This window comes from Lissotriton helveticus, chromosome 2_1 (genome assembly GCF_964261635.1).
Source record: "Lissotriton helveticus chromosome 2_1, aLisHel1.1, whole genome shotgun sequence".
NCBI classification, from domain to species: domain Eukaryota; kingdom Metazoa; phylum Chordata; class Amphibia; order Caudata; family Salamandridae; genus Lissotriton; species Lissotriton helveticus.
The window spans coordinates 979,837,236-979,856,485 of record NC_136059.1 but is presented as its reverse complement, the minus strand read 5'-3'; the positions used below and the strand labels follow the sequence as shown (position 1 = coordinate 979,856,485).

Sequence of the window (19,250 nt, the reverse complement as noted above, 5' to 3'; positions counted from 1 at the left end):
TGGGCGCTCGTGTGTGTGCATCTCTGTGTATGCGCATGCGTGTGTGGTGTTGGAGCTTCCCAGGAGACAGCAGCTGGCCATAGAGAGTGCGTGGCCCGCTCCGATCGCCATCTCGGAGAGGAAAAGCGCACGGCCAGGTGCTGTCTCCTGGAAAGCTGCATCGCTCACAATAGGTCTCTGGCGAGACAGCGCTTCGCGCGGTAATCGCCACGAGACCTAAAAATGAATGTGTCCTTGTATAATGTAACTGATGCTCATATAAAACACTCCAATACCTTCGGGTCGAGTCTGCGCTATATAAAATTGCAAAAACAATTACGCGTTTTGCACAATTCTGCCATTGAGGCAATACTTGGGCTACATTTGAGTTATATTTCTGCTACATTTGGGCTTTTTTTCTCTGGTGGCCATCTAGGGAGACTTTTTTGTTATGAAGCTCCCTACTTTCCTCATTTACTGCAGTATCATCAGTAGAAAATACTTTCAGTTTTCCACTTCAATTCCATCAAGATGACTTTGAGATGTGTCACAGTTTTGTCATGAATCCAGAATATTAGCACTCAAGTTGCTCATTAGAACAGTGTGGTAAAGCTGCTGATCATCAGGGAGTTACTGGCAGTCTGCATGTCAGATATTTTTTAATGAAATACAAGAGTTCGATATTCGAGAACTTATTTGAAATGTGCCCTAATTTTACTTTCTACAGACCTAACCAAAATTTCTATGACAAAGTTAACCCCCTCATATTTTTCCTTTCTAAATGAAATGTTTTACGTTTTACTGGTTTGGTTCAATTAAGATGGCTTCTGTGTTCCACACTTTTGTCATAAATAAGACTGTTTGTTAGTGCTCTAATGTTTTTTTTTTAGAACACTCTGGGAAACTGCAATAGAACACAGGGGAATCAACTGACAGCCTGCTCCTGTTTTATTATACAAGAGGTTAAAAGATCAAATAAAAAACTGCAAACACCACATATACCTTGAACCAAAGAGAGAATGTGTCCATGACAACCAGTAACCAATCCAAACAAAGTCTGCATGTCCATATAAATCCATGCCTCCTGTAGTCCTTCCTCTTCTTCACTGTTGGAAGTTAAAGTTCAAGCAGCCTCAATCAGCCTTGGAATCCGAGCCAACAAATAAGCCAAAACCCATTAAGCATTTTCTGAGACCGGACTAGAATATAACCCAAAAACATGAGCACATCATAAACTGATTACATTTGAAAATCCTGTAACCATGTCACAATTCTCACATTCTGCATCCTAGGAAAAACAATTATTAACTCCCTCTTGGGATTATTCCTTTGGAAAACCAGTGAAAGACACATCATGAAAATTCACCATTACAATAATACAATGAAACATAAACACCAAGCCATTGTACATGAAATCAGCACAACAATAATCATAGCACAAAATTACATGATATTTCCTGTTACTCATAGGTGTCATGTTGCATGGAACTGCAATAAGATACGATATACCTCCTGTAACCAAGGGAAGTCATATTTTAAATATGACAAGGGTGGGATAATTCTTGCCTTCGCGTCCTTAATAGAAATTAAACTTTCCTTTACGAGAACTAGAAAAGTGTTCATTTTATGTCAGTAACTGAGGCAAGAATTATGCATGTTCAAAGCTTACTTACACCAGCGATGCGGCGTCATAGATTAGTTTGAAATCAAACCTTTTGAAGGTAGATTCCGAGGACCAATCCACTGCATTCATAATGTCCTCCAGTCTGCCACCTACCTGAACGTCCTTGGATGCCATAGGCCCCCTGGCCGAGTGGGCCCCAGAAAGGTGATTATCAATACCGGCCTCTGCCATAATCCATCTTACCCACCTGGCAATGGAAGGAGATGAAACCATCTTGAATGGTTTCTTGATGGCAGTTAACAATTGTCTCTCACCTGGTGGCCTTACTTCTGCCATCATCTCCTTGTAGGTTTTAAGGCAGCGCACTACTCAAAGTTTGGAAGAACCCTCAAAAGCTGGGTAAGTTACTGACCTGCTATTAGTTTTGCCCCTTTGAGATATAGGGAGGGGAACCCATTCTGGAGTGGAAACACTTGCTGTGATGTCCAAAGCTCTGACATCAGAAACTCTTTCAGGAGATAAGACATAGTAACATGGCCAATTTTGCTGAAAATTCCTTCCTAGAATGGTAATGATTATGCTGCCAGCTCGAAAGAAGATGTAGTACCAAAATATCGTCCCATAAACCAAAGTATCTGGGTTCCAGGGGCAGTGACAGTCTGATGCCTTAAGTAGTATACACACCCATAGATGTAGCCCCACTGGGATGTTGTTGATGGGAAGATGTCCCTCTGAAATTGCTGATCAGAAAGAATTCACAGTAAAATAAGCAAGCTTTGAGCTAGACAGTTCTGCAAGAAAATTCAGGGTGCCGGTAATTTGCAACCCCACGGGGTCCAGGTGTCTCCACACACCAACAAAACATCTTCTCCATGCCAATCTGTACTTTTTGACTGTTTCTTGGGCCCATACCTGCTGCTGGATGAGTCTCTCAGCTTTGTCCGAAAATCTGCCATCTTTCCAGCGTCACCTGAAATCCTCCAAGCCATGAGGTTGAGGTAACTCTGTAAGACCAATCGATTTGGACAGCCCCTGGGATCCCGAAGGATCCAGGAGAATGATGAAAGTTGCACTGGCACCACCCACGACAGTTCCAGCAGAGTGGGGAACCATGCCTGAGACTTCAAAATCAGAGTTTTAAGTACCAAAGAAGATCTCTGTCATCTGACTTAAGCCATCACTCTGGGAATCAAAAGAAATGACGGAAATGCATGACCTGTCGTCCAGTCCTGCAATAAGGCACCTACCTCTGAGGCTGGTGGATCCGGTCTCCAACTGACATACCAGTTCAGCTGGGCATTCAGTCTGGAGGCCAAAAGGTCCACAGTGCCTGCTCCCCATATGCCCATCAGGCTCTGGAAGGTTGCTGGGCCCATTTGCAAGTCACTGGAATCCTTGAAATGTCTGGAGTTCCAGTCCACCACTGTTTTCTGAGACCCCTGAAGGTACTCCACCATCAATGAAATCTGGCGATGGTGACAGTAGTGTCAAACGTCCTAGAAGCTCCGCTAATGCTCTTGAGCATCTACTGCCCAAATGATTGACTGGACTCCTGTTGTATTGTCCAGCCTCAGGAGGATGCATCATGAGACCTTGTCCTGTGTCAGAGATTGGATTACAAAAGACTCTATGAGAAGTTCCAGGCAGTTGATGTGTACTCTCAACTCCTCCTCCATCCATCTGCCTCCCATAGAGATTGTACCACGTCTTGTGTCCCAGCCCTGCCGTCAGATTATATGATCAGGTTTGGGAGAGATTCGAAGATCGCTCACCATTCCACGCTTCTATGTGGTCTATCGACCATTGCAGTTCATTCTGACTTCTGCCGCCTGGGCAACACGTTCTGAGTATGTGAGGCCCCTCCGTAGATGGGTCGCCTTCAATTGTGTAATGCCCTGTAATGCAGAGGACCCGAGGAGATAGCTAGACTAGAAGATGACAATAAACCAACTATCCTGGTCATCTGCCTGCGGAAGATCCTGTCCCTTCTCAGCATCTTGGTGAATTATTTCTTGATGTTGAGTATCTTCGACTCCGGGAAGCCCAGTTTGGCAGATCTGGAATCTTTGAGCAACCCCGGGAAGGTCATGGTCTGCGACAGAGTCAATTCTGACATCTGTCTGTTGATGACAAATCCTGGAAGAGTGCAATTGGTGTGTTCTAGTTTGACAGCAATTAACGGCACGATTAATCCATCAGGAGGATGTCGTTGAGGTTTATAATCAACCTGATACCCTTCATCCTTAGAGCCTCCACCACTGGTTTGAGGAACTTTGTGAAGCACCATGGTGATGAGGAAAGAACGAATGGGAGAGTTTAAATTCGAAAATCTGGTCCCTCTACTTAAATTTCAGAAAACAGCAATGTGGGGGAACAATAGGGTCCATGAGGTATGCCTCTTTGAGGTCCAGATGCACTAGCCAATCGTCCTGCAGCAAGAGATCTCTCAGGAGGTGAATGCCTTCCATTTTGAAGTGGTGATAGACAAGACAGTTGTTAAAGCCTCTCAGGTTTATTACCATACTAAACCCCTTGTCCTTCTTTTCTAGTTAGAAAAAAAAGCTGAGGAAACCTCAAGGGTGTATTACCAAACTTCTAATTGCTTCTTTGGTGAGGAGTTCATGTACCTCGGAGTTGATGAGGCCCGTGTCCTGTTTCAAAAAAACCAAAGGACATGGCCTTGCCATCTGAACAGGAGTTCCGTAGAATTCTATGTGGTAACTTAAGGGTCTTATGTGAACTCTGTCCACTTGTGTGCTAACAATCTCAGCTTCCCATCCAGTCTTTGAGGGAAGGAAAGGATATTGCTTACCGTGGTAACCTCCGGGCGCGTTAGACCCTCCTCAGGTGGCGCAATTCGCTCTGCCCTTTCCACCTCCCCAGTTAGGGAAGAAGAACCCCTGCCACCCGCCATTCCATCGGTTGTTCCAACGGGCTTGACCACTGTTGGGGTCTGGCTGGAAAGAGCAGCCCCGGCAAAAACCTTCCACGGGAATATCTTTCTTATAGACATCTGCATCTTGTCTAACGCTGAGAAGGTGGCCATGAGCCTCCCAAGTTCTTTCACAAAGGGTTCACCAAACTGGTTGCAACATGCAACTGCCCCTATCTCCGATGACGACAACTCCCTCAGTTTAGAGTTCACTTTAATCAGGAGTGAATGTCGTCTCTCTGCGGGAAGAGCACAGTTGGCGTTGCCTAACGGGCATACCACTGTTTGCACCCAACCTGCCGCAATATCAGTGGGAAAGGGAGTCCCCTATTGCCTCACATGCTCTGCCAGTTCAATGATTTTTGTCAGGGGCCCCATAACGGCTAATAACCTGTCTTGACACGCCCTCCAGGAGTGGTCAATACCCTTGTTGCAGTCCTTCATATATTTTGCAAAAAAGATGCACATTTTGGGGTTAGTGTTAGAGTTTGCTGCCACGTGCTCCTTTTTGTGACCCTCAAAACATGCCATTCTCTGCAATGCATGTCAATGGGGTCCCTGTCCTAGATTCCTTTAACGGTTGCCACAGCATGTTGTAGCCAGCCAATAACGGGGGTCCCAATAGGACCCCCTCACAAGCCATTTGGGGTCCTGTGTGCTCACTGTGCCCACTTACTTATTTTTTTTTTATCATTTACAGGACACAGGGACTGAGTCTCTAAGTCTTGTGATGGCAGCAAAACATGTTGTTCAGGTTGAAACCAACCAATCTGCATTGACAAGTCCCCTTTAAATTAGCCAATCAGAGCATATCTTGACATTAACTGTCAAAATATACAATTATTTTTAAATCTTAATTTCTCGAAAACGATTTAACAGATTTACACCAAATCACAAAAAGCATCTTAATACCAAGATCTAGCTTCCTGTGAATTTTGGTGTAATTCTGTTCAGCAGTTTTTGCTGTAACCCATCTAAAGGAAGGCTATAAAAATGCATGGGAATTTTGTGTTTTGGGGCCTCTCTTTTTCTTGGCCCCACGTAACGGACCACCCCGAAACCTTCCAGGAAGGAGCTGAGGTGGATGAGCTTTAAGAAAAATGTTTTGTGAAGATTCGTCAAACGGGGCCAAAGTTATTGGCAAACCAAAATATGCTCTTTCTATGGAAAAGAGATCTAACTGCAACTTCCCAGTGGCGACCTCCACGAGGTAATATATCTAGATGTGTGTGTTGATATATATACATACAGTGACAAAAATTCATAAAAGTACATAAATAATATTAGAGTAGGTGATTTTAATCCTTTAAAACGTAACATACCCTTTAAGTAAAAACCTGTAAAACAAATGTTCAGAAACCTACCTCAAATGTAATGACGCCTGACATAACTCATGTGATGTAATGACTCCTAATGTATGGGAAGTAAAGGTAATATACAGTTCATCTCCTTCGCATGCAAGTTTTAGAATGAGAATAGGAATATGTGAGTTTGACGAGTGCGGAAGCTCCCATAATTTTCCGCACCTAAACTACTCCCGGCTGATCCTCTCCAGGGCTGAAGCTGAAATGGCGCCTGTGCTTGTCGTGGCAAGAATCTCCCTGCGCAGAAGCCTCAGAAGATCACACGCGGAGCAGCCTTGTGAGGAGGAGATAGCAACAGAGGCATCTGAGGTGACCCCAGATCAATGAACTGCGATGCTATTTAGGGACGGTAGCGCATTGGTAGTCGACAAGAAAAGAGATGTGAGCAGCGGAGGAGGGAAGCCCATGATTTAGAAGTGGTAGTGCAGGGATGCCATTACCAGGCCAGCGAATTACAGCTGAAGGAGAAACGTATTCAGCAACAACGAACTGGAGGGGCTCCTTAGGGGCCCCCTCAGTGTCTGGATCCTGTGGTGATCATGGAAGTGGCCTTTTGGAACCCATGGTGATCGTGGAGGTGGCCCTCCCAGGTGAGGGTGCAGCTTGGGGTCACCCAGTGTTTACCCCTTCAGAGGATTAGTATCTGCAGACATCCAAGGGCTTTCACTACTCCCTCTCTATAAGCGACCTAAGCGTCACCTCACCACTATGCATTGTTGGGCAGAGGAAGCGGCTCACAGGAAGGGAAACAGCAATGAGAGGGACATACTCCTGATAAAATCTAAGGGGCAAAAATGCAATCAGTAAGATCAAGAGCGCAGTCAAAATCTAAGGGGCAAAAATGCAATCATTCAGATCAAGAGCACAGTCAGAGGCCTCACAGTAGAACAATTTTGTAAAACCAACTATCAATCAATCAATCAGTCATTTGTTAAGCGCACTACATACCCGTGAGGGTCTCAAGGCGCTACTGATCAAACAGCCTGGTCTTTAGTGTCCTCCTGAAGGTCAGCAGGTCTTGAGTCTGTCGTAGGCTCAGTGGGAGGGTGTTCCATGTCTTGGCGGCGAGGTGGGAGAAGGATCTCCCGCTGGTGGTTGTTCTTCAGATGTGTGGGAAGGTGGCGAGTGAGAGGTCGGCGGTTGGGGGTGTACAAGGAGAGCCATCTGTTGAGGTAGGCTGGGCCGGTCTTGTGGAGTGCCTTGTGTGCGTGGATGAGGAGCTTGAAGGATATCCTCTTGTTGATGGGGAGCCAGTGCAGGTTTCTCAGGTGGGGGTGATGTGGCTTCAGGAGAAGCTTTGGCTCCGGAGATAAGCACCCAGATGGGCTCCTTGCTTCAACAGATTTTAGACGAGCTGTGCGGCATGAGAATGCTCATGATAAAGCACATTTAGAAGTACAGCTAAAACTTAACAATTTTAATGCCAGCCTCTCACAGATGAACTCCAGATTGATGTAAGCACAACAACGAATATCAGATCTAGAATACAGTGAAACTTGTTTCAAGCTAGGTACTAATAAATTCAGTCGAGAGATAGTGGAGTTGCAGCCGAAACTGGACGAAATGGAAAACATATCTAGATGCTCTAATCTTTGGTTCATTGGGATTCCCAAAGGAGAAGAGTCTGGCCAAGATCCCATTGAGTTTATTGCTGAAATAATCCAAAAATATGTGTTTCCAAACGAGCAAGGGCTTGCATATGATTTTTCAATTATGCGAGCGCACAGAGTTCTTTTTACTCAATCAGCAAATTCAAGATATTCTGGGACATTCTTGGTGCATTTTGGGAACTTTCAAATAAAATATTTTTTTTTATCCAAGCTATAACATTGAAAGGTTTCCAGATAGAGGATAAAGGTAATCTCAATGGCAGCAGCACGTTGCAGGTGCAAACGTAAATCCATGATTGATCCACTAAGGAAACAAGGGATTCAAGCTATGCTAGAACAACAATCTAAAATACTTTTGGATGGATAATTTCATATTTTAAGTATAGTAGAAGAAGTTAATGGACTTTTGAAATCGTAGCACCGCTGGAACATTCAAAATGATATGCCAGACCACTTTGAATATCATATAGTGCTGGAAGAATGGTTTGATTGGAACCAAGATGTTAAAATATGAATGTGGTGGTACCACTGACCATTTCATTAGGAATTATAAGCCAAGTGGTGGCTATCTCCAGAAGAGGAGTTTCCTGGGTGCAATTCCAAAGCACCCATATGGTGGGGAAGGGGCGCCATGCCATTGTGTCTCTGCACAGGGAGGGGAAGGTGGAAGAGGGATGTTAGGCAGGGGGATCACGTTGGGAGAAGGGGGGGGGGAAACTCCTCCCCATGCTAGAATTTAATACAATATTTTCTGTACAGCTTGTGGATTTTTTGGTGAAATTATATAATGGGATTTTAAATGGAGGTGAACTTTCAACTGACCTAACTGGGGCTATTTCTTACAAAAAGATAAGCTGTCTCATCAGCCAGGGTCATAGCGACCTGTAAGTTTCTTGAACTCCGATTACAAACTCTTAGCCAAAATTATGACACGTAGGTTAGCTCCCGTACCTCGTCTGAACTTCAGACGAGGCGGCTCTTGGACAAGATCAGGAGATCAAGTCACCAATAGGGGGTGCCCCAAAACTAAAACTGTTTGCCGACAATATTATTTTAGATCTAGCAGGAACGCTTGACAACATCAATAATGCCTTATATAAAATGCTAACCTTTTCAGATATTGGGGGCTATAAAATAAATAAGGAAAAATCTGAGTCCCTTTTATATCATTGATCTCCAAGGGATATGCATAAAAAATTCTCACCAATTTGCCCCATAAGATGGTACATTTATTTTGCTTCACACGATTTTTCAGATATATTTAAATTGAACTATATGGGGGTTCTTGACGAAATCTGTAAAATGTTGCACAGCTGGCACAATCTGAAGCTATCCATTATAAGCCAAGTGGTGATGATTAAAATGTTCATTCTTCCCCTATTACTTTTTGTCTTCTCCAATATAATGATTTTGGTTAACCAATCTTTCTTTGTGGAGATTGATCAAACAATTAGGCACTATTTATGGCATGGGAAAAAGCCCTGTTCTAAGTTACCCCTTATGCTCCAATTGTCTGTGGTAGATGGGGGGTTGTCACTCCCCTATATGCAGAATTATTATCAAGCAGCATTTTTAGATTGGATAAATCGTGCAGCAGAGAAAAGCCCTTCCTCTAACTGTTACTGCTTACAGAAAATGCTGGCTGAATACGGAGCTCAACTACCACCTCTTTTTAAGATCCCAAAGCTACCCAAGAGGGTTCGTTATAAGTTTCCGTATATAATGACTAAGATATACAAGTATTTGCAAGAAGAATATCAGATCTCATTGATACACCCCTTGATACTCCTGAAAGAATGTGTGGGCCTTTAGACTATCTTTGCATTATAGCATCATCAATAATTGGGAAAAGGAGGGGTATTACACTCTCAGTGACTTTTTTTAGCGGGGCAGCTAAGAATGTAGAGAGTAGGTGACAGCTGATAAAGTTAATATTACATCCGATCTTATGTTCTCCTATTGCCAAATTTTTCATCATCTACGGGTCTATTTACAATCCTCTTGCTCTACTAAAGGACACATTAGTAAAGCTCATTTTGTAAGCAGAGTGATTGGGGTGGGTAAATGGTATCAGATTTTATATTTATATCTGCACAAAACTAAGGCTCCTTTGGCTTTGTCATCTATGTCTCAGTACTTAGAGAATAGTCTGAATTGTGCTACTTGGGGCAAATACAAGGCGCTGCGAGGAGCAACTTATAAGCGTATGGCATTCTATTCAAAATGGGTTCTATATTATACCCTATACCGCCTTCACCAAATGTTTCGTTTCTTGTGCTCTTAAGTGCTTAAGATGCAGTCATGTTAGGTGAAATGTGCCCATGTTGTTTTTTTATGCCCTTCATTATTTAATTTCTGGAACAAGATCATGACTTTTTTAGGCACAAAATTTCAGGTCCAAATAAAACTGTACCTACAAGGGGCAGTTTTTGGGGATTCCCCCACATCATTGTGCATTAACAATAAACCAGCAACAGTTTTTCTTTATAGGGTCATTGGTGGCTAAGTCACTTATTCGACAAGCGTGGAAGGCCTCAGTCCCACTGTCCCAAGAATACTGGTGGGCGAATATCGTGAGGGTTATGCAATTAGAAGCATTATACTTCCAAAGGGTCGGCATATCTAGAAGAACTAGGGGAATCTGGGGTAGTATGGGGGAGGAGGCAGTAGAAGAGTCAGGAAAAGATGCAAGAAGAGCTCATGGACAGATATTGCACCAGAACCAAAAACCACAATGCATGTCGAAGCTCTCACTTGTATGACTAACTTGCTAATTGGGCAACAAAGGAACGATGTATTATGTATTATTTATTACTCACCTGCATTTTACGTTTTGATAATTGTAAACTATGATAATATCACTGGTCATTGAATAAAAAGGTTTTCATTAAAAAGGAATATGTGAGTTCCCCAAAGAAGAGCTTCATCCAGAGATGCATTTGGGCCTCTGTAAAATTCTGCATCTCATGAAATAAAATTGCAACTCTTGAAGTTATAATAAATGGTTGTGTTACGACAGCCAGGAAATTTTTCAATCTATGTCAGGCCCGTAGGAAGGGATTATGCATGGTCAAAGCTTATTGTCCACTAGGGTTGCCATGTCTATCACTGGTAGAAATGTTTAAAATTGGAATCCAAAGACCAATCTGCTACATTAAAAATGTCCTCCAACTGGGCTCTTAGGGCAAAAGCTTTTGAGGCCATAGCACCTCTAGTGGATTGTGTCCTGATTTTGGAAGTGACGTGACGCATCTTGCTGTAGTAGTTCATGAAATGGCATTCAAATGGAAATTAGGTGTTGCCTATAGTGAAATTCAGTGGTCATATCTTCATAAGCTTAAAAGTATCTCATCACACATATTTTGGGATATTCATTGAACGCTAGATCGAAAACCAACCTCAAATTACATTTTGTTCATCTAGATAGGTCAAATCTAACCTCGTACGGGGTGAAGAGTCTACCTTCCATGATGAGTGCTCTAACATCCACCACTCCTGCAGGATATAAGGCACAGGAACATGGCCAGATTATCTGACCATTGTTTTCTGGAGTGATATTTGTTGCTAGTCCATGACAAAAAGAGAGTAAGAATGTTGTTCACATCCCAAAGCGCTGAGTAGCTTGGTTTGGGAGGAAGCGAAAGGCGTATACCCCTCATCCATGTTTGTACTATTTGATGCTCCCCTACTGGAGACCTCTTGACTAGAAGGCATCCTGCTGAGATGACTGACCTGTAGGTATTTACTGATCTGAAAGCTAAACCTTCAGAAGCAAAACAGGACAGAAAATTCAGAATTTGGACAGTCGCACCCCACGGCATCCACGTCCCTCTTGAGACACCAAACCAGACATCTTTTGAACTCGACGTATACCTCTTATTTGTTCAGTCCACCCAGGCCATAGATAGGAGGAGTTGAGAAACAGCTGTCCGCTCAATACTGAGTGATGTGAGTTTCCCTGGGGATCCTGTACAAGAACCAGAGGAAGAAGGATTGGAGAAACCCAAGAAAGTTCTATCAGAACTGGATCCCACACTTGCGATCTTCAATTCAGTGTTATCACTACTAATTCCACTCTCTGTCTTCTCACCTGCGCTGATAGCATCGTCATCATTGAGAAGCCCTTTTCTTGACTGCAATGCTGGAGAAAGGCATCCGTTGCTACTGCTTGGCATCTGGTCTCCAGCTGAAAATGTCTCAAATTGGTGATCCAGGGTTGATGCAAATAGATCCATTGTGAACTGGCCCCATCGTTCCTCTATCACTATGAAGATGGTTGAATGAAGCTTCAAAAGGCTTGTGTCTTGTAAATGTCTGGAGTTGCAGTCTGCCACTTTGATGGCGGCTGTGCCAGAAAGGTGTTCCAATATCACTGAGACATTATTGCCCAGGTAGAAGTGCCAGAGGTTCTTAGCTAACTCTGATAGGGCTTGTGATCAAGTCCCACCTAAATGGTTGATGTAACGCACCTCTGAAACATTGACCATCTTCAGCAAAACTCTGTGCTTCAATGTCTCTGTGGTCCAGCAACATACGTCAAACGAGGCCCCTATGAGTTCTAGAAAGTTGGTATGCAACTGTTGTTCTTGTGTAGACCATTTTCCTCCTGTGGATAAGATGCTGCAACTGGTGCCCCAGCTGCTTCTGCTGTTAGCCGGTTCTATAACAATACCTGTATTGGAACCAAAGTGAGCCATCATATCATTTACTCTTTTTTGTCTTCCATCCGAGGAACCTTTTCCGAGTATGTCAAGCTTTTGCGTAAGTTATGAGCATTCATGCATTTAAGGGTCCATAGTGGAGAGGACCCAGAAATAGCGCTTTCATGGATTAGGAAAGGAGCCTTATTGCGCAAGCTATTTGCCTCAGAGAGGTCTGTTAGTTTGATATAGTCTTGTGGAGTTCTTGTCTGATCTTCTTGGTCTTTTTTAATGGATGGGTCAGTTTGGTTTTGCGGTACTCCATTTCGAATCCCAGAAATGTTGTTTGTTGTGCTGGGAGGAACAACTATTTCTTCACGTTTATGATGATCCCTCTGGCTTTCCAAAAGGTGTACCATTGTTTGGAGATGCTTCCGAAGTTTCTATGGGCATTGGTCCATGATGAGGATATCGTCCAATTTCACTATCAGGTGGATTCTCTGAGCCCATAGGGTCTCCATGACCGGGCATTGCACCTTGTGGGCACTGAGGAAAGGCTGAAGGGCACGGAGATGAACTTGTATGCTTCATCTTTCCATACAAACTGAAGATATCTGTGACATGGCGGGGAAATTGGGATTGTGAGTTATGTGTATGTTTGCCCTGGCCTCCTTGGTGTGGTTTCCCAAGACTTTTTGTGGGCTGATCTACTGTTTTGCTAACTTCATTTTTGCTGGCTTTACGACTCAGGGCATTTTACCACTGTTAACCAGTGCTAAAGTGCATGTGTGGTCTACTTAAAATAGGGTTACATCAGCTTATGCACGATTGCCATTTAATTTACTTATAAGTCTCTAGTAAAGTGCACTGCATGTGCCCGGGCCTGTAAATTAAATGCTACAAGCGGACCTGCCGCACTGAATGTGCCACCGACTTCAGTAGCCCTTTTAAATATACCTCAGGCCTGCCATTACAGAGCCTGTGTGTGCAGTTTTGCGCTGCCATGTCGACCTAGCAAGTTAACCCTCTTGCCAGGCCCAATCTTTCCTTTTTGATACCTATATGTCATCCCTAAAGGAGGTCGTGAACAGCCCCAAGGGCAGGGTGCAGTGTATTTAAAAAGTTAGACACTTATACTTTAGTTTTACATGTTCAGGTAGTGAAATACTAAATTTGCTTTTCACTTCTTCAAGGCCTATCTCTTCCATAGGTTAACATTGGGATCACATTATTACATTCTATAATTGTAATTTTCAATTGGGAAATGATAGACTTTTAGTGTTTGGTGTCTGAACACAACATTTTAAATCACAACTTATGGTAAAGTTGGATTTTAAGTTGCAGGTCTGAAAACACCACTTTTAGAAAGTTCAATTTTCTTTAACCATTCTGTGCCTTCTGCCTGTCTCTGAATACACGTCTGGGGTGGGTGACAACTGGGCCTTGTGCATTCCCTGTAAACAGCCTCACACAAAGGAAGCTTAGGTGTGACTGAGGGGCCATCAACATCCCGATGGTTATCCTGGATAGGATGGGAGGGAGGAGCTGATACTTGCACCTGAAAGGGCTGTGCCTGTCTCCAAACAACGAGCTGCATGCCCTTCAGTTGTGAGTCTGGAGCCAGGGCGGGACTATGTGTACATCAAAGGCTTCTCTTTGAAGTCTCCCCCACTTCAAAAGCACAACTGGGTATAAGTACTGAACTGGGTATAAGTACTGAGCCTCAGACACAACTACTTCAGTACACTTCTGTGTGAGAAGTTGGCCTGGCATATGCTGTCCACTATTTTAGTGGGCACGTTGAACCAGCCCAAACGACCCTTATTGATGGTAGTTTTAAAGACAACCTATATAGAAAGCTATCCTAGTGGTAGCTGTGGAGAGCAGCCTCCAGGCTAAGTCTTGAAGGAATGTAAAACAGCTTGTTTTATCAGTCTATAATCTCATGAATGACCAAATGAAAGGAGAACCACACCAGGTATATATATAAAATATATGTATTTATTCTAAACACATCCCTCTAGTCTCTTTATGAGGCTAGAGGCAAAAGTACATACAGTAAACTTATTTAGCACACAGTAAATTAGCACAATGTGTTGAGCCCTAGGGGCGTACCAAACCATATATTAAGAAAGTGGTATAAGAACCAATTCCAATTTCAATCTTTATTTCGATCTGTTTGATCATAAAAGATATACAAACATTCAAATAGTTTTACAGATCGATAGGAACATAGGTGTTTAAAAAAGTTGAATATAAATATATAAGTCAATTCATTTCATACAAGGTTTAAAATCATTAGTCAAATAAAATTGTTACGAAACTGCCTCCACCCTCATGAGGCGAGTGTGCCACATCGCTGTTAAATATTTTGCTACTGCGAACACAATTGGAGGGGACAGCTCAGTCTTTACCATGCTATACACAGAGAGATACTGTTTAAGACCCAGATTATTGAGAAGGGGGACAAGCCAGTATTTCCTGCTTGCTTTGTAGGCTTTACAAAAGAATACCACATGTGAGTCATCTTCTTTGGGGTGCGCACACGCCGGGCAATGCTGTGTGGTTGGTGGCGAAGATCAAGAACTGGTGAATGACCTCAAGGGTAATGTACCATATCTCCACTGGAGAAATAGCTTCCTGGTTAGCACAAGGGTCATGCCATCCAAAACACGTTCCATGAAGTAAGAGTCTTTACTTTGGATAAAAAAGCTCGTTAGAGATCCCTCGCGAGTGCTGTTCAGAGCAATGGTTAGCTTTAGATCGTAGTAAGCTTTAGACAATGCTTTGCGAGAGATCTTTCTACTTGCATTTGCCGGGTCAATCCAAAGTTCTGTTAAGCCTAGGCATGTCCTTTTTATGTAGCTTAACCATGGAATATGGGTAGCATTTTGTGAGATTAGAAAGTCCTGGAGCTCTGCCCTATAGTTTGTAAGATCTTGGCTGCTCCATAATCGTCTCCAAAACGTTAGTGGTTTAAGACCCAGTTCGTCAGCTATGGGCCTAATTCCCAAGTCCAGTCTCAGTGGGAGCAACGGGGTGCTTGAGGGGAGGGCTGTCAACTGCCTGATGAATTTATTTTCCACCGTCGTCAGGTTCTGGGCGGAAGTGTGGCCCCACATTTCTACCCCGTAGGTAACTGCCCCGCGTGCCTGTGATTTGTAAATTTGAATGACTTGGGGCAAGTGGGCAGTATGTTGAGTTCTTCACCATCCTGGAGATGCCACCTGCTATCTGCACCAGTTTCATGCTGGCCTTAGTCTGGTGAGTCCCCCATGTCATGTACTCGTTTAGGGTTAACCCTAGATACTCGAAGGTGGAAACTCTCTCTAATCGGACTGGACCTAGCAAGGGATTGGGGCGTGTTGAAGGCAAGGGATTCAAGATCATATATTTAGTTTTGGAGACATTAATCTCGAGACCCCTCTCCATACAAAACTCTAGAAATCCATCGAGCACCCGTTGGATTCCCATGGGGGATTTCGACAACAGCAGGGTGTCGTCCGCAAACATGATAGCGGGCACCCTGCTGCCATTCAGTTTAGGGGCATCTATGTCGGCAATCCGAGTCAGGTGGGCGATTGCCCCATTTACAAAGAGGCAGAACAGGGTCGGTGCAATGACACAGCCCTGTCTCACCCCTCTGTCCACGGGGAATCTCTCCGTTAGATTTCCATTTCTACCACAACTGACTCGTGCAAAGTTGTTCCGGTGTAATCTCATGAGAATAGTAAGAATGCCTGCGGGACACCTAGGTCAGCGATCACGCTCCATAGTTTGGATCTTGGCACCAAATCGAAGGCGGCTCGCAAGTCCACGAAGACCGTGTACAAGCTGCCGCCCTTGATTAGCGCAGTCCTCCAGTAAATAAGATTCAGACGGAATATCTGGTTCGTTGTGGACACCCCCCTTCTAAATCCCGCCTGATATGGGCTCAAAGTATCGGATTCCCCGAGCCAAATCTGGAGCCGATCTAGTACGAGTCTACCAAACAGTTTCTGGGACACGTCTATTAGGCTGATGGGCCTGTAGTTGGCTGGGAGCAGAGGCGAGCCCTTCTTGTATATAGGGACAACCTCTGCGCCCAGCCAAGTACAGGGCACCTCCATGCCCTTCAAGACTGCATTAAAAATTTTCAGCAAATAGGGGGCCCATACATCAGGCTCTTGCTTGAAAAGGTCACCTGGTAGGCCATCCAGCCCGGGTGCTTTACCTGATGAGAGGCCAGCAATAGCAACTCTCACCTCCTTTTCAGTAAAGGGGTCATCCTCTAGATGGCTCAATGTAGGTGTGGGTGAATAACAAGTGGCGCCCGCCTCCTCTGTGTAGAGGGACTGAAATTGCTCCTGCCATACCCCAGATGCAATGTTCGGTTCTATGGCTGATGCTAAGTCCTCGGATCCCGTGTTGATAATACGCCAAAACTTGCGGTAATCCCTGGCAGCTAGGGAGCTAGAGAGTTCCTCCCATCTGTCTTGATCCCATTCAATTTTGGCTTGGGTAACCAGTTTTTTGTATTCCCTTCTTCTGGTCTGGATCTCCTGTCTATTATTTCCCTCCTTAATGGAGGAGAGGAGATCACCCTTTGCCTTGCGACATGCGGGATTGTACCATGTGTTGCGGTGAGACCCGCCGCCTCAACTAGGCCCCTTGGAAAAGAAATCTATTCCCAAGGTCCTGACTAGGTCCTCATGTAACAAAGACAGTGAATTGTAGGTGGCCTGGGTGCTCGGTTCCTCACATAAGCTGCCCACTTTTTCCAGTATTGGGATAAGTCTATCATAGAGCCTAGGTAGCTTCTCTTTGTTGGTGACTAATTTCTCCCACCTTATTCTCCTTCTGTTGTTTTCGAGTAGAAGGCCTGGGATTGCCACTGCCGTGGCCTCATTCCTGCCCTCTAGGCCAGGGTGTGCATAGTCCAATTCTAGGGTGTTGTGGTCGCTGTCCACTCTGTCTATCACCCTAAAATCGGTGATGTGGGACCAAGAAGACATTTGTACTAGGACATAGTCCAGTCTTGACTCCCTGCCTCTTCTATTAAAAGTGTGTTTTCTCGGCATATCAGATTTGATTCGTCCATTGCAAGCCCTAATCCCATGTTTAAGGGTAAGGGCGGTAATCTGTAATGCAAGTGGAGTCCAGGCTCTGGGCGGGGGAGCCACCACAGAGGGTACTGCCCACCTTGCGTCCTCTTCTGTGGAAGACCCGTCCAAGAGACCTGTGAGGGGCTCAAAATGTGAATTCAGGTCCCCACCCACCACAAATGGGATCCCCTTGGGAATTACACTAAGGAAAGCTGACAATTCCTCGATGGTAGGAGATTCCCGTGATATGTTAACTGGTCTTGAATAAACATTTATCACCGCAAGCCTATGGTGGTTTGGCCATTCCAGCAACACTACTAATATATCGTCAGAGGCTAGAGGGAGACGGACCGCCTGGCAACCCAAGTGGGATGCCACCCAGGTAGATAGACCTCCAGAGGGGCGGCCCTTGCCCCCCCATTTGGCAGAGATGGAAAAGGCCGCAAACCCTTGGCGGGAGTGCCCGTCCCTTGCCCAGGTTTCTTGAAACAGGCATAGATCCTTGGAGTCAATGAAGGAAGTCCATTCCTGCTGATCCAGTTTGTTGCCCAGGCCTGCCACGTTCCAAGATAGTATCTTCAGAGATGGTGGCCTGTGGTTCAAAACTGGAGTGAGAGAGGGGACGTTATCATTTGAATTACCCCGTGGCATTATTTTTTGGACCAGGTCCTCAAGTGCTTCCCCTGATTGACTGGTGCTGTTGCTGGGAGACAACTCAGGTGCAATTTGGTTAATCTCTTGGATAGGTGCCAGTGCCTCTAACTGACTGGTCTCTTCCAGTGAGTCGATTATAGATCTGGGGGGGGGTTGCCTCTACCTCCTTACCCTCTTTGGGACAGCAATGATACTTTCCACCCTTACGCCTGGACTGTCAATCCACCATGTCCAGGTGACTAAACCTATTAAATGTTGGATAGTAAGTAGGCTGCTGGGCTCTTGGTTGACAGTAAACTCCACTCTCACCACCTCTCCATGCACCTCCCCTCCCATGATAGGTTTCCCAACCCTCCTCCTCATTATTTATTGTGAAATACGCTAGGTGACGGCTTCTAGGGTACTGAAAATCTCGTCTCCCTCCGGTGTCCCACCCTCCTACCCTTTCTGTGGGGTTACCCCATCTCTCCTCCTCCCATGCGTGAATCAGCGGGGGGTAAAAGAATGAAAGCGGTAGGGACTGGATGTTGCTCCCCTGGTCATTGGGGAACTGTTCGCAAATGTGGGAGACGGTCCTGGGGTCTCTAAAACTAATCAGGACACAGTCTCCGTTGATTGTTTTTCTAGTGCTACCTACCCATGGGACCCTTCTTACCATCAGGATCTCGCTCGTTATGCCCTGTGGGAGGGGTCTATACGTCGATAGCCAGCTAGCCACCTTATTTCTTAGAGAGGCGGTAGATTCTTTGAAGGTGGTTTTTGGCTCTGGAACCCCCGCCAAGATGACTGTGAATGGACTTGCCTCCGGGGGCAAGTTCACTACTCTAAGCTTGGTGGTATTACTAGGTGCCTCACCTGCTGATGTTAGTGTTTTGTGCAGTTGATTAGGGAGAGAAATGTTGGTCTTAGGTTGTTTAGAGGTAGTTTGGGTTTGGGGTAGTTGTGAATGTCGAACAGTGGGTCGATTTGGGACAGCAGAGTTAAGCTTTGGCTGTGTAGTCTTGGTTTGGGCAGAAGTTGGTTTAGCCTGTTGTGGTATAGGTGTTGTACTATTGACCATCTTGGTGGTAGCTGGGGTCCCCCTCTTATTTTTTGTCTCTGTCCCCCCTCTGGCGCTGTTACTATCTACTTTAAATTTATGGGCTAATTGCACCGTCGATTTCTCTATGATGACTAGTCTAGCTTCCATCTTAATTAGCCGGGATTCTAGGGGGCTTAATAGAGACCTCTTTAGGGCACCTATGTCTGCAAGAGTAATATCCACGCTAGAAGTCTCTAAGGGGTTCGAGGTAATTTGTACTGTTGCCTCCAGGGTCGAAGTGTCAATAGGTAGAACCTCAACTGTATTGGTTGGTGGGCTCCC

General features: G+C 44.7%; 1 protein-coding gene across 1 annotated transcript in view; it reads left to right on the top strand.

Moving 5' to 3' along the window:
• The window catches only part of DMRT1 (doublesex and mab-3 related transcription factor 1), a 906,587-nt gene that overhangs the window by 128,113 nt on the left and 759,224 nt on the right, over positions 1 to 19,250 (top strand). The window lies entirely within an intron of this gene.